The sequence below is a fragment of the Panthera tigris genome, chromosome B4 (genome assembly GCF_018350195.1).
Source record: "Panthera tigris isolate Pti1 chromosome B4, P.tigris_Pti1_mat1.1, whole genome shotgun sequence".
NCBI classification, from domain to species: Eukaryota; Metazoa; Chordata; class Mammalia; order Carnivora; family Felidae; genus Panthera; species Panthera tigris.
Window position 1 is genome coordinate 140457084 of NC_056666.1, and position 24947 is coordinate 140482030.

A 24947-nucleotide genomic window follows, 5' to 3' on the forward strand; every position below is an offset into this window, starting at 1 on the left:
GTAGCACCCCGGAGGGAAAAGTGAAAGAAGGCCGCTCGCCACCCCACCGCGCTCCAAGGCGGTCCAACCCCCGCGCTCGAGCTAGCCGGCGCTTCGTGGCGAGCGCGCGGCCCCGCCTCCTCCCACAACACAGCCCCGCCCACGAGCGCGGCTCCGCCCGCCGCCCCGCCCCGGCGCGCACGCGCACCCCTCCGCGCCAGGCACCGCCCCCGGCGTGCGCGCGCGCTCCCGCCGCTGCCGCCATTTTGGAGCGACCCGAGCGCCGCCCGCGGCCCGAGCCGGTCCCGAGCCGCCGGCCGGCCCGCGCCGTGTCCGTGGGCGCCGTGTCCGTGGGCGCCGCGCCCGGCCGGGCCCATGTGCGTGCGGCTAGCCCCAGGTCGCCCGGGCTACGCCTCCGCCAGCGCCCTGGCCTCTACCCGGGCCTCCGAGGAGCCGCCGCGACGCCCGGCCCGCGGGGCAGGTGAGTGCGGCCGCCCGCCGACCCCGCCGTGCCCGCGCCTGCCGGTGCCCCTTGAGGTGTCCACCCCGAGTGCTCACCCGCCAGTGGCCACCCCTCTGTTAGTGCACCCGCGTCTGTCCACCCCGTCAGTGTCCGCCTCCGTCAGTGTCCACTCACGGCCGTGCGCACCCTGTCAGTGTCTCCCCCCCCCCCCGTCAGTGCCCCCACGACAGTGTCCCCCCTGTCAGTGTTCCCCCCCGTCAGTGACCCCCACGACAGTGTCCCCCTGTCAGGTGTCCCTCCCGACACTGTCCCCCACGACAGTGTCCCCGTCAGTGTCCCTCCCCCTATACTGTCTCCCTGTCAGTGTCCTCCGTCAGTGTCCCCCCAACAGTGTCCCCCTGCCAGTGTCCCCCCCCCCGTTCAGTGTTCCCCTGTCAGTGTCCTCCCTCGTCAGTGTTCCCCACAACAGTGTCCCTCCATCAGTGGTCACTCCCTGTCACTCCCCCCACCTCTTTTCTCCCCTCCCCTCATTTTTCCCCCCAGGCGCTGTCCACCTCCACCCCCATTCTTGGTGCCCTCCCAGTCAGTGGCCCCTGTATCAGTGCCCCCCCCCCCCCAAGCGCGCTCCTCGTCTGTCAGTTCCTCCTTCCTGTCCCTAGTCCCCTCCGTCAGTGCCCTCCCCTCTGCTGCCAGTGTCCCCCACGTCAGTGCCCCCCCCCAAGGAAGCATCCCCCCCATCAGTGTCTACCCCGTGCCTGCCTGTCAAGGTCCCCTGTCAGTCCTGTCGGCGTCCCACCCACCTCCTCACTGCTCCTCCTCTCTTCCCTTCAGTAGGGACCCTTACCATCAGTGCCCTGACCTGTTTCTTAGTGCCCCCCTCCCCACCTGCTGCCACCCCTCTGCCTGCTCCCCCCTCTGCCTGCTCTCCCCCCCCACCTGCCCCCACCCCGCCTGCTTCCCCCTCCCTCTGCCGGCTCCCCCCCTGCCTGTCCCCCCCACCCCCCCACCTGCTCCCCCCCTGCTTGCTCCCCCTTCCTCCCTCTGCCTGCTCCCTCCTCCCCACCTGCTTCCCCCACCTGCTCCCCCCCCCCGTTTGCTCCCCCTCCCTCCCTCTGCCTGCTCCCCCCCTCTGCCTGCTCCCCCCTCTGCCTGCTCTCCCCCCCCACCTGCCCCCACCCCGCCTGCTTCCCCCTCCTGCTTCCCCCTCCCTCTGCCGGCTCCCCCCCTGCCTGTCCCCCCCACCCCCCCCACCTGCTCCCCCCCTGCTTGCTCCCCCTTCCTCCCTCTGCCTGCTCCCTCCTCCCCACCTGCTTCCCCCACCTGCTCCCCCCCCCCGTTTGCTCCCCCTCCCTCCCTCTGCCTGCTCCCCCCCTCTGCCTGCTCCCCCTCTGCCTGCTCTCCCCCCCCACCTGCCCCCACCCCGCCTGCTTCCCCCTCCTGCTTCCCCCTCCCTCTGCCGGCTCCCCCCCTGCCTGTCCCCCCCACCCCCCCACCTGCTCCCCCCCTGCTTGCTCCCCCTTCCTCCCTCTGCCTGCTCCCTCCTCCCCACCTGCTTCCCCCACCTGCTCCCCCCCCCGTTTGCTCCCCCTCCCTCCCTCTGCCTGCTCCCCCCCTCTGCCTGCTCCCCCCTCTGCCTGCTCTCCCCCCCCACCTGCCCCCACCCCACCTGCTTCCCCCTCCTGCTTCCCCCTCACCTGCTTCCCCCATTTGCTCCCTCCTCCCCACCTGCTCCCCCCACCTGTTCCCCCCTCCCTTCCTCTGCCTGCTCCCTTCTCCCCACCTGCTTCCCCCACCTGCTCCCCCCCCCGTTTGCTCCCCCCTCCCTCCCTCTGCCTGCTCCCTCCTCCCCACCTGCTTCCCCCACCAGCTTCCCCCCCCCGTTTGCTCCCCCCTCCCTCCCTCTGCCTGCTCCCTCCTCCCCACCTGCTCCCCCCACCTGCTCCCCCCATTTACTCCCCCCTCCCTCCCTCTGCCTGCTCCCCACCTCTGCCTGCTCCCCCCTCTGCCTGCTCTCCCCCCCCCCGCCTGCCCCCACCTGCTTCCCCCTCCTGCTTCCCCCCTCCTGCTTCCCCCCTCCTGCTTCCCCCTCCTCTGCCTGCTCCCCACCTTTGCCTGCTCCCCCCTACCCCCTGGCCTGCTCCTCCCTGCTTGCTCCCCCCTCCCTCCCTCTGCCTGCTCCCTCCTCCCCACCTACTCCCCCCACCTGCTTCCCCCTGACCTGCTCCCCCATTTGCTCCCCCCTCCCTCTGCCTGCTTCCTCCTCCCCACCTGCTCCCCCTACCTGCTCCCCCTCACTTGCTCCCCCCATTTGCTCCCTCCTCCTTTCCTCTGCCTGCTTTCTCCTCCCCACCTACTTCCCCCACCTGCTTCCCCCCCCATTTGCTCCCCACCTCTGCCTGCTCCCCCCTCTGCCTGCTCTCCCCCCCACCTGCTTCCCCCCCCCCCGCCTGCCCCCACCCCGCCTGCTTCCCCCTCCTGCTTCCCCCTCACCTGCTTCCCCCATTTGCTCCCCCCTCCCTCCCGCTGCCCACTCCCTCCTCCCCACCTGCTCCCCCCACCTGTTCCCCCCTCCCTCCCTCTGCCTGCTCCCTCCTCTGCCCGCCCCCCCCCCCCACTGGCTCCCTCTCTGCCTTGTCCCTCCTCTGCCTATCCCTCCTCTGCCTGTCTCCCCACCTCCTACTCCCATCCTCTGCTTGCTTCCCCCACCACTGCCTGCTTCCCCCCACCTGCTCCCCCTCTGCCTATCTCTCCTCTGCCTATGCCCCCTGCCTGCTCCCTCCTCTGCCTGCTCCCCTCTGCCTATCCTTCCTCTGCCTGTCCCCCCTCTGCCTGTCCCCCCCGCCTGCTCCCCCCTCTGCCTGTCCCCCTCTCTGCCTGCTCCCCACCTGCCTGCTTCCCCCCAGCCTGCCCCACCCCCCGCCTGTCCCTCCCACCCGTCCCCCCTCTCTGCCTGTCCCCTCTCTGCCTGTTGCTTTGGGACTCCCCTCCCCAGTGCCCACTGTAATCAGTCCCCTGTTCCCTCACTCCTCCTGTCAGCATCCCCTCTTTCTATCACTGTTGTAGCTTCAGCGCTCCATGAACCTGTCACCTTCCCTGGCCTGTCTCCTTACCGTTCACTGCCTCCTTTCTTCCTCCATCTCCATCATCTCTGCCTTCACCATGCACCTTGTTGGCCCTCTTCAGTGGCTTCCTGACCTTGCTATGGTGTCTCCTACACACCTCCACCTGCCACTTCGTGGCCTTGACACCTGTTTACCTTGTCCACCCACTAGTCACTCACTGCTCTCAGTTCACCACTGAAACAGTGCCCTGTCACCCCCAGCTCACCCTCTCTGTCATTTCTGTTCAGTCCCTGCCTCTCACTTCACCTCTCCCCCATTTCGTCACTGTACCCACCTGTCTTGTCCCTGTGGCCTTCTCCAGCCCCGCCTGTCACCTGCCCCTGTTGCCACTCCCTGCCATGCCTTTGGCCTTTCAGTGCTGGGGCCATCACTGACACTCTTCAGCTGTTTACTTCTCCATGTTCCTTCCTTTCTGGTTTCTCTTCCATTTTGGCCACCCTAAGTCATGTCAGCTAAGCTCTGGAAGGTGAGAAGCAGTCAGCTATGAGAAGAGTGGGGGACAGGCGCCTGGGTGCTCAGTTGGTTTAGTGCGAGATTCTGGATCTCAGCTCACGTCTTGCTCTCGGGGCTGTGCGTTCAAGCCCCGCAGAGTGGGGGGACAGAGCGTTCCAGGTTGAGGGGACAGCACGTGCAGTGGCCTTGCAGTGGGTCTTCTCTAGGAACCTAGATAAGACTAATGTGTGGCTGGGGTAAGGGGGAGATAGGAGCACAGGGTACCGCGTGGGCCTTGCAATCATCTGTTCTTGGCCGGTGTGTGCCTGAGTTGTGAGTGAGGGGGACCGGGATGGACGTTAAGTTGGGAAGGGCCGTCGTCACAGAGGCAGGACGTGCAAGAGAGGGGGCGAGATGAGGTGGTGGGAGTGGTGTAGTTGCAGTTAGACCTCAGGGGTCGACTTAGGGAGATGTTTGGGAGGCAGAGCTGTTAGGACTTCCTGCCAGATGAGAAGAGGGTGTGGGGGAGAGGGCCCAAGGTGAGGTCTGGGCTTCTTGATGGGACTGTGGCATTGTCAGCTGAGATGGGGAAGCAGGATGGGGTGGTGGCAGGTGCAGGGCCTTAATGGTAGGTTAGATGTAGAAAGTAAGGCTTTCTCTTGGCTTTAAGTAGTGGGCGATGTCTGACTTATCCAAGGGTCATTGGCACGAAGGTATCTCGCAGAAGAATCTGGAGCCCAGAGGAGAGGTCAGGCTGCAGGCATATAGGACCTCAGCACAGGGGTAATGTTTAAAACCTTGGTAATGGCAGTTTTTTTACACACGCACAGCAGAACGTACTGATCGTTTATTGTGTGCTGCTGCTTGAAATGCTTTATGTGAATGAACTATTTAATCTTCACAAGAATTCAAGGGTATAGAAACTATTATTTCCTATTTTACAGATGAGAAAACTGGTATACAACAAAGTAGGTGATTGACTCAGGATTTATACCCCAGACAGACTGACTAAAGCCCCTCCCCCTACTTTTTCTTTAGGTTAAGGAAAAGGCTGACTTTCAAAATACTGTTTTAAATTTTTAAATAATGGTAGCTGATTACGTACCAGGCATATTTGTGTGCACACATGCATGTGTTCCAATAAAGCCTTATTTATTTAGGAAAGCAAGCCCAGGCACATTTTAAAGTACATTACCTATGCCATCTTATTTAATTCTTTTTTTTGTTGTTGTTTTTTTTGTTTTTTGTTTTTTGTTTTTTAACTTTTTTTTTTTTTTTAACGTTTTTATTTATTTTTGAGACAGAGAGAGACAGAGCATGAATGGGGGAGGGGCAGAGAGAGAGGGAGACACAGAATCGGAAGCAGGCTCCAGGCTCTGAGCCGGCAGCCCAGAGCCCGATGCGGGGCTCGAACTCGCAGACCGCGAGATCGTGACCTGAGCTGAAGTCGGACGCTCAACCGACTGAGCCACCCAGGCGCCCCCTTTTTTGTTTTTTTAAACAAAGTGCTTTACCGTTTTATTATCTTTGTATCCTTGTGAGATCTAACAGACATTTTGACAGAAAGCAGGTACATGACTTGTACAGAATTTATTATAAACCAGAGAGTGAAAGCCAGTGCTAAATTTTCTATTTTGACATCTAACACAGTAAGCACTTAATTCTTTTTTTGTTTGTTTTTTTGGTCTATTTATCTTGGGAGAGGGAGGGAGAGGGAGAGAATGAGTGGAGTGGGAGAGGGGCAGAGAGAGAGAATCCCAAGCAGGCTGAATCCTAACCACTGACAGTGCTGAGTCTGATGCGGGCCTTGATCTCACCATGAGATCATGACTTGAGCTGAAACCTAGAATTGGATGTTTAACTGACTGAGCCACCCAGGTGCCCCAGCATTTAATTCTTAAAACAACTTAATGATATAGCTAATCTTTTTTTCTTTAAACATTTTAAATTTTATTTTGGAGAGAGAGCACTCATGTGCATGCAAGAGAGGTGGGCAGGGGGGGGAAAGTGAGAGAAACCTAAGCAGGCTCCACGCTCAGTGTGGAGCCCGACGTGGGGCTCGAGCCTGTGACCTTGGGATCATGACCTGAGCTGAAATCCAGTCGGATACTCAACCAACTGAGCCACCCAGGTGCTCCTATAGTTACTCTCAATATTCCTATTACCATTTATGTGAGAACATTGAGGCACAAATTAAGAAATGTACCCAAGGTCACAGTAAATAAATGTGAGAACCAGAACTCAGCCTAGGTGGTCAGACTCTAGAGGTTGTGTTTTTCATTCTCACCTCCTGTGGTTCATACACAGGGTAGTCTGAACTCAGAGTATAATTCTGGAAGGTATCAAAATGGGTATCGTGAAGTTAGTCTCATTCTCACCCCATTCCTCAGCCATTGACTTCTTAGAAAACCTGTCACATCCATGGACAGCAAGCAGCTTTCTTCTTTTTAACACAGAATGTACAATTTTTTATTTCTTTAAAAATATTCTACCACTAAAAATTATTGAAGAATATTTTATACCCAGTAAAATGTACAGATCTTAAATATGCTTGATGAATTTTAGCAAATGTGTACACCACAAGTGTGTACACGAAAGTGTGTCCATCACTCATGTCAAGATATAGAACATTTCTATCTCTCCTAAAAGTTTCCTTGTGTCCCTTTTCAGTTACTACAACCAACCCCCAAATCCTGAGGCAACCATTGTTCTGATTTCTGTCATTACAGATTAATTTTGCAGGTCCTCAAACTTCATGTAAATGAAATCATAAAATATGTGCTTTTTTGTGTATGTCTTCTTTGGCTCAGTGTAACGTTTTTAGATCTTCTTTACTTATTTAAAAAGTAATCTCCGGGGTGCCTGGGTGACTCAATGGGTTAAGCGTCCGGCTTTGGCTCTGATCATGGTCTCACCGTTTGTGGGTTCGAGCCCCACATCGGGCTCTGTGCTGACAGCTCAGAGCCTGGAGCCTCCTTCAAGTTCTGTGTCTCCTGCTCTCTCTGCCCCTCCCCTGCTCATACTTTGTCTCTCTCTCTCAAAAATAAACAAACATTAAAAAAAGAAAAAAAGTAATCTCCATGCCCAACATGGAGCTTGAACTCATGACCCTGAGATCAAGAGTCGCATGCTCTACTGACCGAGCCAATCGGGTGCCCCTTGAGATTTATTGATTTTAATGCCTATATCTGTAGTTTGTGCTTTTCATTTGAGTAGTACTCATTTGTATGAAAATATAATTTACGTTTTTTTTTTTTCCTGTTGATGGGTGTCTGGGTTGTTTTTACTTTTTGGCTAGTATGACTAAAGTCACTGAAGATTCTTATGCATGTCTTCTGTGGACGTACATTATTCCTTTGGGGTAAATATTTAGGAGTGGTACTGCTGAGGGTCATAGTGTAGATACATTTTGAACTTTTTTCAAAAACCGCAAACTATTTTTCAAACTGATACCATTTTCCACTCCCACAGTAATGTATGAGAGTTCTAGTTTCTCTACATCTATGCCAGCCCTTGGCGTTGTCAGTCTTTTATGTATGTATGTATGTCAGTCTTTTTATTTTTAGCTATTCAGTTGGTAGTGAGTGATATCTCACTATGGTTTTAATTTGTATTTTTCTTTAAGTTTTTTTTTTTTAAAGTTTACTTAGAAAGTGTGAGTGGGGAGGGCAGAGAGAGAGAGAGAGAGAGAGAGAGAGAGAGAGAGAATATCCCAAGCAGGTTCTGAACTGTCTGCACAGAGCCCCGATGCGGGACTCAGACTCACAAACCAAGCCTCACAAACTGAACCCAACTGTTAGATCATGACCTAAGCCAGAGTTGGATGCTTAACCTCTGAACTGCCTGAGCCACCCAGGTGCCCCTAATTTGCATTTTTCTGATGAATAATGATGGTGAACAACTTTGGTTTGGTTTGGTTTTTTGGTGAACACCTTTTTTTTTTTTTCTTTTTGAGACTGACAGAGCACGAGTTGGGGAGGGGCAGAGAGAGAGTGAGACACACACACACACACAGCAGAATCCAAAGCAGGCTCCAGGCTCTGAGCTGTCAGCAGAGAGCCTGACACGGGTTTGAAGGGCTTGAACTCACAAGAGAGAGCCGAGAGATTATGACCTGAGTCCAAGTCAGATGCTTAAAGGACTGACCTACCCCAGTGCCCCAATGAACAACTTTTTATATGCTAATTAGCTACTTAAATATTTTTTCTGGTGAAGTGTCAGGTTTTTAATCCATTCTTCATTGGATTTTTTTTTTTTTTTTTTTTTTTTTTTTTTTTCATTTTAAGAGTTAAAATGACCTCCAGGATCAAGAGTTGCATGTTCTACTGACTGAGCCAGCCAGGCACTCCTTGCCTATTTTTTTTCTTAATGGTGTCTTTTGATGAACAGAAAATTTTAATTTAGGTGAAGTAAATTTTTGTCTCTCTCTCTCTCTCTATATATATTTTTTAGTAATTTCTACACCCAATATGGGGCTCCAATTCACAACCCTAAGTTCAAGAGTCGCACGTTCCTCCGACTGAGACAGCCAAGTGCCCTGTTGGTAGTTTTCTTTTATGTTTATTATGTGTCCTTACAAAATTTTGCCTGCACCAGTGTTGTGAAGACACTATCTTTTTTTTTTTTGTAAAAGTTTTCTTTTTTAAAGATTTTATTTTATTAAAAACATTTTCTTTTAAGTTTATTTATTTTGAGAGAGACAGAGACAGGATGAGTGGAGGAGGGGCAGAGAGACAGGGAGACAGAGCATCCCAAGCAGGCTCTGTGCTGCCAATGCAGAGCTGGATGTGGGGCTTGAACCCATGAAACTGCGAGATCATGACTTGAGCTGAAACCAAGAATTGGACGCTTAACTGACTGAGTCACCCTAAAGATTTTATTTTTAAGTAACCTCTACACCCAATGTGGGGCTCGAACTCACAACCCTAAGATCGAGTCACACATTCCACTGACTGAACCAGCCAGGCACCCCTATGAAAGTTTTATAGTGGTAGCTTTTGTATTTTGGTTTATGATTCACCTTTTTCTTTTTAACAGCTTTATGGAGATGTAATTGATGTACAATAAACCACACGTTTAAAGTGTAAAATTGGATAAGTTTTGACATGTATATACCTGTGAAATTATCACCACAGTGTAGTGAATGTCTATCATCCCCCAGATTTCCTCATTTCATTTTGGGAACCGTCCCTCCCACCCTTTCCTGCCTCCATCTCCAAGCAAATACAGATTTCCTTTCTGAATCCTTCTTGCATTAGTTTTTTATTTTTAAAAAAATTGTAAATGTTTTTACTTAATTTTTGATAGAGAGCACGCGTGAGCAGGGGGAGGGGCAGAGAGAGAGGGAGACCAAGAATCTGAAGCAGGCTTCAGGCTCTGAGCTGTCAGGCACAGAGCCTGATGCAGGGCTCGAACTTGTGAACTGCAAGATCATGACCTGAGCCAAAGTCAGACGCTTAACTGACTGGGCCACCCAGGCTCAGTTCTTGCATTAGTTTTTTTTTTTTTTAATGTTTATTTATTTTTGAGAGAGAGAGAGAAAAACAGAGCATGATTGGGGAGGGGCAGAGAGAGAGGGAGAGAGAGACAGAATCCAAAACAGGCTCCAGGCTCTGAGCTGTCAGCACAGAGTCTGATGTGGGGCTCGAACTCCTGAACCATGAGATCATGACCTGAGCTGAAGTCGGACGCTCAACCGACTGAGCCACCCAGGTGCCCCTTGCATTAGTTTTTAATGTCAGGTGAAATCAGGATACTTCCTCCCTGCCCTTCCCTCATGGGGTTATGTAATCATTCCAGCATCATTTTTTAGAGCCTTTGTCATAAATTAATTGAACATGCGTGTGCAGGCTTCTTTTTGGGTTTTGTTACATTCTCTTGGTCTGTTTTTCTATCTTATGTCAATACCACAGTGTATTAATTACTGTAATTTAAAGGTAGTATAAGTCCTCCACCTTTAATCCTCTACAAAATTGTCTTGCCAGTTTTAGAATAACCTCTTCACTATGTACAGAAATTTTTGCTGGAAGTTTGGTTGGGGTTATATTGAATCTGTAGATTTATTTTATTTTATTTTATTTTATTTTATTTAACGTTTATTTTTGAAAGAAAGAGAGCATGCACACCCACAGGGGAGGGGCAGAGAGACAGAAAGACAGAGGATCTGAAATGGACTGTGCGCTGATAGCAGCAAGCCCAGTGGGGGGCTCAAGCTCATGAATGGTTAGATCTTGTACCTGAGCTGAAGTTGGATGTTTAACTGATTGAGCCACCCTATGCCACCCAGGTGCCCCTCAATACGGTGTATTATATTAATTTTCAGATGTTAAAGCAACTTTGGAGTCTTAGGTTAAATCTGCTTGGTGTGGTATATAATGCTTTAATTTTTTTTTTTTTTTTAATAATTTAGAGCTTGAGCATGGGACGGGGCAGAGAGAGAGAGAGAGAGAGAGAGACAGACAGACAGACAGACAGACAGACAGACTGACTCTCAAACAGGCTCCACCAGTGTGGAGCTTCACGCTGGGCTTGATCCCACGACTCCAGGATCATGACCTGAGCCGAAATCTAGAGGTGGATGTTCAACCATGACTGAGCTACCTAGGTGCCCCTATAATGGTTTTTATAGGTGGATGGATTTGGTTTGCTAGTGTTTTGTTGAAGACTTTATATATATTCATAAGAGATTTGTGAATGACTTTCTTTTTATATGATATCATTGGTTTTGATAATACTAGCACCTTGGAATGAGTTGGGAAGTTGTTCTTTCCTTTTTGCAGATCAGTTTTCTATGTGGGATCATTTTATTTCAGCCTGAAGCACTTCCTTCAGTATCGCTTACATTGTGGATATGCTGGGAACAGAGTCTCTGTTTTTGGTTGTCTGAAAAGGTCTTTTTTTTATTATTATTATTTTATTTTGTCATGATAAGTGTACTTTTTAATTCTCGTTCTGTGTTTAATTCCCATCCTCCCTATTTCACCCACCTCCCCTCTGGTGACCATCAGTGTGTTCTGTACAGTGAAGATGTGAAGGTCTTTATCCTTCAGTTTTGAAGGACATTTTTGTTGAATATAAAATTCTAGGTTGATAGCTTTTTTTCTTTTAGCACTTTTAAGTGCTTTTAGCATCTGTTGTTTCTAAGAAGTCAGCTATCATTCTTGTTCACCTGGTATCTTCTTTCCTACTGTGTTTAAGGTATTTTATGTACTTATTTTAAATAAATTATTTTTATTGTTTTTCAATTTGACTATAATTTTTCTAGGTATAGTGTTTTTGTGTTTTTCCTTTTTGGATTTATTTAGTTCGTTGGATCTTTGTGTTGATGTGTTTAATAAACTTTGGAAAATTTTTGGCCATTGACTCTTAAATATTTCTGAAATATTTTTTCTGCTTCATATTTTTTCTCCTCTTGGGACTCCAGTGGTACTTATTTTACATGGTTTGACATTTTCCCGTAGGTTTTGAATGTTTGTATTTGTAATATTCCTTTTCTTTCTATTTATATATGTATATTTTCTATTCATCTATCTTCAGAGTCCCTGTTTTCTGTTTTGTGATCATTGTGTTAATTCTATCCAGTAGTGTTTTGATTTAACATACTGTATTTTTCAGTTTAGAATTTCCTTTTGGTTTTTACATCACGTTTGTTAATGAATATTAGCTCTGCTAATGAATATTTTCATTTCTTCTGACCATTTCCCCAAATGTTTTAATATATTATAATTGCTGTTTTGAAGTTCTCATCTGCCAGTTCCAACATATGATCTTTGTGGGTCCTATAGATTGTTTTTTCTCTTCATCATGGGTCACCTTTTCCTGGTTTGCATGTCTAGTAATTTTTTATCATACAATGAACATTATGCACGGTGCATTATAGAGACTCTATTTGGGGTTCTCTTCCTATAAAGGATCTTGAGTTTTGTGAGGGCAGACTTAAATTACTGGGAGATCATCTTGACCCTGTAGAAGCTTGTAGCCTGTAGGGTGGATCTGTTTTGTTTTGCCTTGTGTTTTAAGACATGACCTTTAGTTCTGGAATATGGTTTTTACTCCTCTAAGGTGTGACCTGTCTAGGATTTTAATGGAAAACCTTTCTAATTTGCCAGAACTGAAACTCTAAATTGTCTTCCCAGGACTGGACAGCAGCTGGCGTCTTTGCTTAGCTCTTTGTCCTCACAACAGTTGCTTTCTGCTTGTTTTTCTTTTTAGTTTTTCAGCTTTATTGAGATATAATTGACAAAGTTGTAAGTTATTGAAGTACGTTATGATGATTTGATGTATGTATGCATTATGAAAGGACTCTCCCCATCTGGTTAGTTGTTACATCTGTCACCTCACATATTTATCTTAGTGTGTGTGTGTGTTTGAGAACACTTAGGTTGGGGTGTCTGGGTGGCTTGGTTGGTAAAGCATCCAACTCTTGATCTCAAGTCTTTATCTCAGGGTCATGAGTTCAGGGTCTCTGTGCTGGGCATGAAGCCTACTTAAGAAACAAAACAAAAAAACCTCAGTTAAGTTGTGCTCTCTACAGCGTTCTCAGCTGTAGTCACCGTGTCTTACATGACGTCCTCAGACCGTAGTCATCTGTGTGTGGACCCTTTGACCAGCCTCTCCCTGTGTCCCCTGCACCCAGCTCCTGGCAGCCATTTTTCTGCTCTGTTTCTGGGAGTTTGATTTTTTTTTTTTTTTTTTTTTTTTTTGCTTGCTTTATTGGTGTCTCATCCTGCCATCTGCAGTTTAGGAGTCAGTCAAGGATTGGGAGGAATTTAATGCAGATGAGTGAGATTTTTGCTTCTTTTGGGTTTTTCCTTTCAGTTTCAGCCATTTTGATAGTCCTGAACTCTGACCCCTTTTCTTCCTGTAGTGAGATGCTTAGCACTGCTGTCACCTAGCACTGTTGCCTCATGCTCAGTGAGAGCTGGGCAGTGCCCGCAGGTCACAAGACATTTCAGTGCAGAGCTCATAGTTTGTTCTCCTTACACTGATTGTGCTCCCTCCAGTTTCTTTGTGTTTTTGGTTGTTCTCCAACACCTTCAGATAGCCTTTTTTTTTAAATATTTTGTGCAGTTTATAATTATTATCAGTAAGAAGATCAGTCAGATAGAAGCTGGAACCAGAACTGTCAGATCTGCACTTTTAAACCCTGTGCTATACATGCCTGACAGAGGAAGAGAAGGGAGACCACGGGGAACGTGGGGGTGTGTCCACTTGTGGAGGTGAGCACAGGAGATGGAAGCTGACCAGGAGTAGCTGTGGGTGCTGGACGGAACCAGGAGAGTGTGGTGTCGCAGAAGCTAAGAGAGGCTGGTACTTCACTGTGATAAGCTTTGGGATGTAGAGTGAGGGAAGGACTGAGAGGTGGTCCTGGGAATTCATTGGCTTCCTTCATTGGCTTCCTTGACAAAAGTGGTCTGGTGGCATGCTGGGGAGAGAGGTTTGATGGGAGGAGAGGGATTAGGGACGGTAAGTGCAGACAGCTCTTTAAGGAAGCATCGCGTCAACAGGGATTGGAGAAATGTCTATGGGGCAGAGGGGTGTGTGTGTATGTGTAAGTGTGTGCACACTGGGACTGGAGATACCAGAGGAGCAGTCTTGGGAAGGCATGAAGGGTGGGGTCCAGAGCATAGGTGGAGGTCTTGGTGGGAGCAAGGACCATTTCTCCATTGTAATAGGAGGGAATGCAGTGGATGTGGTGATTAGGGTTGGTAGGTTTGATGGAAGGAAGATGGGAGAGTTCACACTTGAAGCCTTGTGCTTTTTCTGTGAATTAAGGGGTAAGGTTATTGGAGAGTTGAAGAAAGAGTTGAAAGAAAGTATCTATTGCTTTGTAACAGAGCATCCCAACAATGATTGGGGACTTAAAATAGCAGTCTTTGTTTTTGGTTATGAGTGTGGGTTGAGCCCAGTTTGGGCTGGTCCAGGCGTGGCCAGCATGGCTGCTCTCTGCTCCTTGTGTTGTCTGCCTGGCTTCTTGTATGATTGGGGCTTCAGCTGCATGTTTAGGCCTCTCTCCAGGGTTCTGTCAGCCTCAAGGAGGCCACATTGTCACAGGACTCCAAGAGGGCAAGACTGGCAGCTGGTTCTCAAAATGGCACCTGTCCTCTGCTGCCTTTTGGTGGTTACAGCAGGTCCCAGGAGTCACCCGATGGGTGGATAGACTTTATATTTTATGATTTTATTTTTTGACTTGACTTCTTGATGCAAGGAGCTATGTAGAATTTGTACCCATCTGATATTTGTCACAGTTGTCTCAAGAGAGGGAAGCTAGCTTCTTAAGAGTTCGAAGGCTAGGCTGTATTTAATGTTCACTTGAGATGTGTGGTCGTTAATTTAAAACAAGTGAAACTCAGGCCAGGTTTCCTCACGGAACCCTCTCTGACCAACAACTTCCTGCTCCCTGACTAATGATAATTGATGACATTTATTGGGCACTTACTGTTTTCCAGGTATTTTGAGCACTTGATTCAGAGTATCTTGCTTAATATTCACACTGTCCTTTGAGGTAAATACCATCATCATCTCCATCTCATAGCTGGGGAGACCGAGACATAGAGCTTAAGAAATGTAACTCAGGTCAGTATGTGGAGGCGCTGATGCAGGCCAGGCAGTCGCATCTGGAGCTGAGCTTGTAGCCACCTTGACGCACTGGCTGCAGACGTCACGTCTTCCACGCGTGACCGCCATGGTAGCTGACACACGCAGGCACTCTTGGTGCCTCTGGTTCCTTGCAGTGAACTTTGCCCTGGACAGTCCTCACGTCCACCCTAGGAGGATGTTATTTTTATCCCTGTCCACCAGGACACCCCAGGGCACAGGGGACCAGTGACTCTGTCCTCAGGGCTTGCAGGTAGGAAGCTCTTTGGGCAGGGTCCTTCAAGATTTACTGGAGGTCAGGCCTCTGGGGGTGGGGCTGTGTTTGTGTCCTTCCTTCATTTGTTGCTGAGTAGAGGACACCCGGTGTCCTCTCTGTGGGTTGTTATCAGCATTGAAACCTTTCAGAGTTGGGGGGTGGGGAGGGTGGGTGATGGGTATTGAGGAGGACACCTTTTGGGATGAGCACTGGGTGTTGTATGGAAACCAATTTGACAATAAACTTCATATATTGAAAAAAAAAAAAAAAAAAAGAAACCTTTCAGAGCTCCTCTTCAGGGATGTGCCCATCTGTGAGCCCACCGACCGCTCCCGTACAGCACTGAGATGGAAGTCATATGCCATAAAGTCGCCCTTCTAAAGTGTGCAAGTTAGTACATTCACAAGTGCAGCCAGCACCACTGATTCCAGAACAGTTTATCACTCCACAGAGAAGCCCATTGGCTGCGTCATTTTTAAGACTTGCTCTTCTCTCCTCAGGGCCTCATTTCCCCTCAAGCCTACGAGACCCTCTTCTCACCCTTTCTTGGCTCTGCCGCATAGTCCTCCCTGGACCAGGCCAGCCCTGGTTGGTACCTTCATGTTATCTCCCTCCATCATGATAATTCTTTTTGTATCTCCTTTGATACCTCCTTTTTTTCTTTATTGACTGGACCAGTACCTGGTGTCATGTGGAGACTGAGAACTTGACTTTGCTGTCAGACAATCTGGGTTCAGGTTTTGAATTGATGTTTATTAACCTGTGGCCTTGGGCTCGTCCTATAATTATTGAGACCTCTGCTTTTTAACCTGTGAACTGGGATTAGTGGTAAACTCCCTGCTGCACTGAGTTGTACTGGGCTCATGCAATGCTTGCACACAGTAGAGTGTCCGTGAACCAGCTCTTGTCGATTCCCTTTCTTGTGGCAGGTGTAACCCTGCAGAGTTCCTCGAGTTAATTCTCTTGTGCTCTTGTTTGGACTCAGCTTTGTCCATTGCCCTGGCTTCTGCCCTGTGCTTGTTGGGGCTTTTTCTCTGCCTGTTTGGCAATGCTTTTTAGCCACATGTCTCCAGTTACTTGTCCTTCCAAGAGTCTCGGCCCAGCATGTGCCCTGCCTCCCCTTGGAGCTGGTTCTCCCAGGACCACAGTGTTGAGAACACATGCAGTGCAGGCATGGTCTGTTGTTTGTTGTGTGGGGCACATGTACACTGGGGCCTTGCTGTGGTGTGTCTTTGGGTTCCTGTACAGGCAAGCCCAGATCTAGAATGGTTCAACTTAACATATTTTCAACTTTATGATGGTGTGAAAATGGCATGCATTCCATAGAAACTGTACTTGGAATTTTGAATGTACATCTTTTCCTGGGCCAGCGGTATGTGGTACGATCCTCCTGTGTTTCTGGGCAGCGGCCTCAGCTCCCGGTCAGCCCATCAGCACGAGGGCAACAATCATCTTGTACCCAGACCACCATTCTGTTTGTCACTTTGAATCCAGCATTCAGTATGTTAACATGTAGGTTGAGGAACATCTACAGTTGATTCCTCTTCTCTGTCCTAGACCAGTGGTAGCAGTCATGACATCTCTCTGTCAGTGAGTCACATTTTTACTTGCATCACATACACATTGGACCAGGATTGCAGAACTAGTCAGTGGTGGAGGCTGGACTTCATGCCAGAGAACACCTCCCATGGTCAGGTCTGCTGCCCTGGTGGGTTCTTTGCTTGGGTTCTGTGTCTGTCTCCAGGAGGGAGGATGGGGGCCAGGTGCTTAGCATACGTGGGGAGAGTGCGTGCCAACAGTGCCAGTTGGCTCTATCCTTAACCAGGCAGAGTGGCCGTGATTACTAGCAGCGCGCAGACAGAAGGTCTTCAGCTTTCACTTTGAGTCTTCTCTTCGTCACACCCAACAGCCAGGAGGAAGCTCTTGAGAAAACCAGGAGAAGGTGAGAGCCCTCTCAGGCCCGACAGAGCTCTTGCTCAAGGTGTCTGGTGGGGCTGTGTATCGATCACCTTTATCAGACTTTGGTGGGAGACCAGCTGGGCTCCACCACCAAGGGGAGAAATGCGGCTTTTGGTAGCTCGGAGCCCCAGGAGTGTGCAGCCACCTAGGCAGGCTGTGGTTGGGTGGCACTCAGGCTGATGGCAAATTGTTGGCTTTTCCCTGTAGGCCAGGTGTGGGGTGGATGCTCCCTCTGCATGTGGGTCTCATCTCGTCCTCACAGCTCCTGGGCTGGGGTCAGCGGGGGCAAGAAGGCAGGCTAGCTCTCTGGCAGGGACACTGTCAGCCTGAAGACGCACTTTTACTTATTCTTCACAGTATTGGCCCACATAGTGTTAAAAAATGCAATTAGTTGTTGGGGTGCCTGAGTGGCTCAGCCAGTTAAGTGACTGACTCTTGGTTTCAGCTCATAAGTTTGAGCCCCATGTCGGGCTCTGTGCTGACAACATGGAGCCTGCTTGGCATATTCTCTCTCTCTCCCTCTCCCTCTCCCTCTCCCTCTCCGTCTCCCTCTCCCTCTCCCTCTCCGTCTCCCTCTCCGTCTCCCTCTCCCTCTCCCTCTCCCTCTCCCTCTCCCTCTCCCTCTCCCTCTCCCTCTCCCTCTCCCTCTCCCTCTCCCTCTCCCTCTCCCTCTCCCTCTCCCTCTCCCTCTCCCTCTCCCCCCCTCTCCCCCCCTCCCCCACTCATGCTGTCTCTTTATCAAAAATAAATAAATACATACACTTAAATTCGTTGTTGAGGAGGGCGACTGTTGGGATGAGCACTGGGTGTTGTATGGAAACCAGTTTGACAATAAGTTATTTTTAATATAAAAAAATAAGTTAACATTTGAATAGATTGGGGGATTTAAGAAAATCTGGGTTTCTGGCCTTTCTTGTAGACACTGGCAGATGTGTCCTCGTGCCCTGTGTCCCTGCAGGCCTGTAGGCGGCTGCCATGGATCTTCCCTGCTCCTGCCCATGGACGGCCCTGTGCTTCTCCTGCAGGCTTCACTCCTCCTTCTGTCTTCTCTGGCTGCTTCCTTCCACTTAACACCTTCCTGTTCTACAGGCCTTTTTTGCGTTGTAGCCCTTGCATTAGGATGTGGCCGAAGAACTGGAAATTCGGTGACTGGGCGCTCTCCTATTGCCATTGTAGGACAGCTCTTGCTCCAGAAGCGTAGGGTTTGGGTTGTTCGCTTCTTAGTGGAGCTAGCTTCCTTTCTAAAAAATTCTTTTGCATCCTTCTGGCACGTGGAGTTAGCTAGGCTGTGCTTTCCTGTTTTCTGACCACAACACTCGTGCACTCGTTCTCCAGGAAGACTCTCCGCCTTTTTCTTGCCCCCTCTTTCTGGGGACACCTACCAGAGTTAGGAGCTGGGAAGCTGCATGCAGAAGAGGCAGCCGGCTCAGCTGTCAGCAGCTGCTCCCTCCTCAGCCTGCTGACCCCTCCTGCTCTTGGAGATGGGCAGGCTGGGGAAGGAGTTTGATTGCAGCCCTCCCACCGGCACTTGTTTCGGGGTCCAGTTTTTCTCTCTTGTTTCCCCATTTATTTATTTTGCTAGAAAGTGTTTTCCTGTAGAATTTCAAGTTTATTTCTATATATTTGTATGTCTGATTCTCTAATAGAGCTTTTTAAAGAAGTGGCTGTTTAATTGCTAACACAGTAACAAATATATGGGGCTTCTAATTAAAAAATCTATTCTTACACGGAGCCTTCCCATCTTCTAGTTCTATTTCAAAGAAACAACTATTTTTGAACTTTTAATAGTTTAATTCTGGTAGTTAACTTCCATAAGTTAATAATAATAAAAACTAGTAGCAGCTCGCATGTATCAAGGCTTTTCACGTGTCAGGCACCTTCCTAAGATCTTTACATTGATTTCTTTCAGTTCTCACTGGCAGTGTACAAGGCAGGTGTTGTTACCCACCTTTTGTAGATGAGGAAAATGAGGCACGGAGGCTAGTTGACTTGACCAGGGCCTCTGTTTTTTATCTTTTAATTTTTAAATTCTGGTAAAAATATATGTAACAAAAAACTTATCATTTTAATAATTTTTAAGTGCATAGTTCAGGGGCACTAAGTACATTCACGTTGCTGTGCACCCACCCCACTACCCGTCTCCAGAACTTCTCCATCTTCCCAGACTGGAACTCCCTCCCCATCAGACGCTCACCCCCCCCGCCCCCCCACCAGCACCCTCCCCAGCACCACTGTCTCTACTCTCTGCTTCTGTGAATCTGACCACTCCAGATTCTGGCACCTCCTATAGACGTGAAACCACACGGGATTGGTCTTTCTGTGATGGCTTCTTTCACTGAACACAGTGCCCTCAGGGTTCACCTGTGGTGCAGCAGGTGTGAGGAGTTCTTTCCTTTTTATTTTTATTTTTGAGAGAGAGAGAGAGAGAGAGCGAGTGAGCGCACATGTGAGCGGGAGAGAGGGGCAGGGGAAGAGAGAGAGAATCTTATTTTTATTTTTGAGAGACTGCAAGAGTTGGGGAGAGAGAGAGAATCTTAAGTAGGCTCGACGTTCAGCACAGAGCCTGACACGGGTCTTGGGATCATGACCTGAGCTGAAATCAAGAGTTGGATACCCAACTGACTGAGACACCCAGGCACCCCAGAAGTTCCTTATTAAGGCTGAATAATACTCCATTATATAGATGGGCCACAATTTGTTTATCCCTTTGTCCATCAATGGTTATTTGGGTTGCTTCCACCTTTTGCTGTTGTCAACTTCTTCTTTTTTTAAAAAATACTTGTTTATTTTGAGAGAGAGAGAAAGCACGAGCAGGAGAGGGGCAGAGAGAGGGAGAGAGAATCCCAAGCAGGTCCATGCCCAGTGTGGAGCCTGATGTGGACCTCGATCCCATGACCATGAGATCATGACCTGAGCCAAAATCAAGAGCTAGATGCCCAACGAACTGAGCCACCCAGGTGCCCCATCAACTTGTTTCTTGATATGGTCACAGGAAGACCCTCTTGGGGGTTCTGTGCTATGAACTGTTTTGCATGTCCCCGAGATTCGTATGTTGATGCTCTAACCCCCAATGTGGTCATATTTGGAAATAGGACTTTTAGAAATGTAACCAGGGTAGGGGCACCTGGGTGGCTCAGTCAGTTAAGCGTCAGACTTAGGCTCAGGTCATGATCTCGCGGTTTGTGAGTGAGAGTCCTGCGTTGGGCTCTGTGCTGACAGCTCAGAGTCTGGAGCCTGCTTCGGATTCTGTGTCTGCTTCTCTCTCTGCCCCTCCCCCACTCGTGCTCTGTCTCTATCAAAAATAAATAAATGTAAAAAAAAATTTAGAAGTGTAACTAAGGTTAAATGAGGTCATATGGGTGAATCCTAATTCAGTGGCCTTAAAAGTAGAGGAAGAGACAGGCCTCTCTCTTCACATGCACACACCAAGGCAGCCGTCTGCAAGCCAGGAAAGGACTTGTGCCAGAGCCACGTTGGCCCTAATCTTGGACTCCCAGCCTCCAGGACTATGAGAAAGGAAATTTCTAGTTGTTTAAGCTTCCCAGTCTGTGCTGAGCTCAGCCACCCTGGCCCCTCGTGAGGATCAAGGCAAATTGGCAGGAGCAGAGATGACCCTGAGGAGTTATAAGAACCATTAAACCTGGCTGGCTCAGTTTGTGGAGCATGCTAGTTTTGATATGGGGGTTGTAAGTTCAAGTCCCACGTTGGATGTAGAGATTACTTAAAAAATAAAATCTTTAGGGGCTCCTGGATGGCTCAGTCGGTTGAGCATCTGACTCTTGATTTTGGCTCAAGTCATGATCTCACGGTTCCTGGGATCAAGCCCCATGTCAGGCTCTGGGCTGACAGTGCAGAGCCTGCTTGGGATTCTCCCTCTCCCTCTCTCTCTGCCCCGCCCCTGCTCATGCTGTATCTCTTTCTCTCTCTCAAAATAAATATTAAAAAAAAGAAACCTTAAAAAAAAAAACAACAAAATCTTTAAAAAACAAAACATCTGTTTTGACCCAGCTTAGAGATCCTTTTAATTGTCAGGCTCCTTGTTGGGTAGCTGGAGCCCCCAAACTATAGAATGGAGGTGCCTGCCCTACTTTGCTTTCTGACCATAACCATGGGTCTTAGCTTCTAGAAAATTTTTCAGGCCCAGGAAGTGATTGAGGATAGATGCCCATGGCCCTCTGCCTGCCTCAGGGAGAAGAGGATATCATTCTTAGAAGGTCGGACTCTGAAGCTCAGCTCCATTAACCTTTGGACCTGCTATGATACCCCATTGGGTGACCGTGCAAGACATTGCTGAGTCCTCTACTGTTAGACAGCCTGACCACTGTGGTCGTAAAAGAACATCTCCCATTCCTCTGCTGTCTGACACTTCCACTGGCTGATTATGTCTTGGGGATGGTCACTGAAAGTACTCCTAGGGTTGATTCACCAAGGAGCCCCATCCAGTCTGGGTGACTTGTCCCAGAAAGCCTTCAAACATCCCTCTTTCCAGGGACTGGTTAGATGTGCCCCATCTTAAACTGGAGGAATCTGGCCTCCCACATCCAGGGGAAGTCCCACCGTTGGGCATTTGGCAGAGACTGGTCTGTGTGGCAAGGGCAATAGTTATCTTCTCTTAGATTTGGTGATCTCCCGTGAAAGGCCCCCAGGACTTTTAGAATGTGGCTTACTCGGCCAGAGTTTTCTGATGGGTAGTTACACACATACCTACACATATGCACAAGTAGAGATAATTATGTAATGAATCTTTATGTACCCATTACTTAGATTTGTCAGGGAGCAAGAATGTCCTGTCCCCATCAGGGTCCTTCTGGCCAGACTAAGGATCAAATAGACAGGAGAAATTAAATTTAATTTTGATGTAGGTAGGGGGAATCCAAACAGACATAGAAATTCCAAAGATAGTATAAACTACCAAAACTGAAACAGGAAAAAATATAAAACTTGAGTAGACCCGTGACCAGTAAATAAATTGAATTAATTAGTAACAAAAAGTCTCCCCCCAAAAACGAGTCCAGGACTGGTTGGCTTCCCAGGAAATTCTACCAAACATTTAAAGAAGAGTTAACACCTATTCTTTTGAAGCTGTTCCAAGAAATAAAAATGGAAGAAAAACTTCCAAACTCATTCTATGAGGCCAGCATTACCTTGATTCCAAAACCAGACAAAGACCCCACTAAAAAGGAAAACTGTAGACAGTTTCCCTGATGAACATGGATGCAAAAATTCTCAACAAGATACTAGCCAACCGGATCCAACAATACATTAAAAGAATTATTCACCACGACCAAGTGGGATTTATACCTGGGATGCAGGGCTGCTTCAGTATCCGCAAATCAATCAATGTGATACACCACGTTAATTAAAGAAAAGACAAGAACCACATGATCCTCTCAATATATGCAGAGAAAGCATTTAACAAAATACAGCATCCTTTCTTGATAAAAACCCTCAAGGAAGTAGGGAAAGAAGGATCATACTTCAAGATCATAAAGTCATATACAAAGGACCCACCACTGATACCATCCTCACTGGGGAGAAACTGAGAGCTTTCCCCCTCAGGTCAGGAACACGACAGGGATGTACACTCTCGCCACTTATTCAACATAGTATTGGAAGTCTTAGCCTCTGCAATCAGACAACACAAAGAAATAAATGGCATCCAAATCGGCCAGGAGGAAGTCAGACTTTCACTCTTTGCAGATGACATGATACTCTATATGGAAAACCAAAAAGATTCCACCAAAAAACTGCTAGAACTGATCCATGAATTCAGCAAAGTTGCAGGATATAAAATCGGTGCACAGAAATTGGTTGCATTTCTATACACCAATAATGAAGCAGCAGAAAGTGAAATCAAGGAATTGATCCCATTTACAGCTGCACCAAAAACTATAAAATACCTAAGAATAAATCTAACCAAAAGAGGTGAAAAGCCTATACACTGAAAACTATGGAAACCTTATGAAAGAAATTAAAGAAGACGCAAAAAAATGGAAAAATATTCCATGCTCATGGATTGGAAGAACAAACGTTGTTAAAATGTTGATACTACCCAAAGCAGTCTACACAGTCAATGCAATCCCTATCAAATTAACACCAGATTCTTCACAGAGCTAGAACAAACAACTCTAAAATTTGTATGGAACCACAAAAGACCCCGAATAGCCAAAGCAATCTTGAAAAAGAAAACCAAAGCTGGAGGCATCACAATCCTGGACTATTACAAAGCTGTAATCAGGACCGTATGGTACTGGTACAAAAGCAGACACTTAGATCAATGAAACAGAATAGAGAACCCAGAACTGGTCTCACAAACATAGGGCCAGCTCGTCTTTGACAAAGCAGGAAAGAATATCCAGTGGAATAAAGACAGTCTTTTCAGCAAATGGTGCTGGGAAAACTGGACAGTGGACATGCAGAAGAATGAACCTGGACCACTTTCTTACACCATACACAAAAATAAACTCAAAATGGTTGAAAGACCTAAGTGTGAGACAGGAAGCCATCAAAATCCTAGAGGAGAAAGCAGGCAACAACCTCTTGGACCTCACCCACAGCAACTTCTTACTCAACATGTCTCCACAGGCAAGGGAAACAAAAGCAAAAATGAACCTCATCAAGATAAAAAGCTTCTGCACAGAGAAGGAAACAATCAGCAAAACTAAAAGGCAACCGCTGGAATGGGAGAAGATGTGTGCAAATGACATATCAGATTAAGGGTTAGTATCCAAAACCTGTAAAGAACTTATCAAACTCAACACCCAAACAACAAATAATCCAGTGAAGAAATAGGCAAAAGACATGAGTAGACTTTTCCAAAGAAGACATCCAGATGGCTAACAGACACATGAACAGATGCTCAACATCACTCATCATCACGGAAATACAAATCAAAACCACAATGAGATGCCACCTGACACCTCAGAATGGCTAACATTAACAGCTCAGGAAACAACAGATGTCGGCGAGGATGCGGAGAGAGAGGATCTCTTTTGTGTTGCTGGTGGGAATGCAAACTGGTGCAGCCGCTCTGGAAAACAGTATGGAGGTTCCTCAAAAAATTATAAATAGAACTGCCCTATGACCCAGCAATTGCACTACTGGATATTTATCCAGAGGATACAGGTGTGCTGTTTCGAAGGGGCACATGCACCCCAATGTTTATAGCAGTGCTATCACCAATAGCCAAAGTATGGAAAGAGCCCAAATGTCCACTGACAGATGAGTGGATAAAGAAGATGCAGTGTGTATATATATATATATGTGTGTGTGTGTGTGTACACACATACATACAATGGAGTATTACTTGGCTATCAAAAAATGAAATCTTGCCATTTGCAACATGGATGGAACTAGAGAGTATTATGCTAAATGTCAGAGAAAGACAAATATATGACTTCACTCATATGTGGGCTTTAAGATTCAAAACAGGAACAGAAGGGAAGGGAAGCAAAAATAATATAAAAATAGGGAGGGGGACAAAACATAAGAGACTCTTAAATACAGAGAACAAACTTAGGGTTGCTGGAGAGGTTGGGAGTGGAGGGATGGGCCAGATGGGCAAGGGACATTAAGGAGGACATGGGTTGGGATGAGCACTGGGTGTTATGTGTAGGGGATGAATCCCTGGATTCTACTCCTGAAGTCATTTTTACACTATATGCTAACTAACTTGGATGTAAATTAAAAAAAAAAACCAAACAAACCAAAAACCCCTAACTGCCCCCCCCCCCCGAAATTCCAAAGATGGTCAAACTGGTATATATGTCATTCTGAAATAAGGAGAATGGGGTGGGAGTTTGGGATGTCAAAGGGGGGAAGGGATGCAATTCACAGGAAGGTGAAAAAGAGGAAATGTTTTGTAAAGAAATGTTTGCTGCTCCCCAGGAACAGTGGGACCCAGAGAGGACTTGGATCAAACGGGCCTTGCTAGATTTCTCCCTGTCTGCTGTACCTACTTCATAGTATGATGTAGTTTTCATAGTGATAAATCTCTTCCTGGAGGAGGTCCTCTATCTAAATTTTTTTTAGGCAATTTGAGGGGGAGGTAAAGAGCTCTTCTTGGATCTGCTGGGTTTTGATTGCTTTTCAACTCAAAATAATCTTCATGCCAAAGTGGTCTATCTTGGGGCAGCCTGCC

General features: G+C 48.0%; 1 protein-coding gene across 8 annotated transcripts in view; it reads left to right on the forward strand.

Annotated features, from left to right (window-relative positions):
- Nucleotides 1–280: 280 nt before the first annotated feature.
- PPP6R2 (protein phosphatase 6 regulatory subunit 2) overlaps nucleotides 281–24947 on the forward strand; it is an 81769-nt gene continuing 57102 nt past the window's right edge. For all 8 annotated transcript variants that reach the window (XM_042993625.1, XM_042993628.1, XM_042993630.1 and 5 more), the window contains exon 1: nucleotides 281–460. The gene's annotated coding sequence lies outside the window, so the exon portion shown is untranslated. The remainder of the gene's footprint in view (nucleotides 461–24947) is intronic.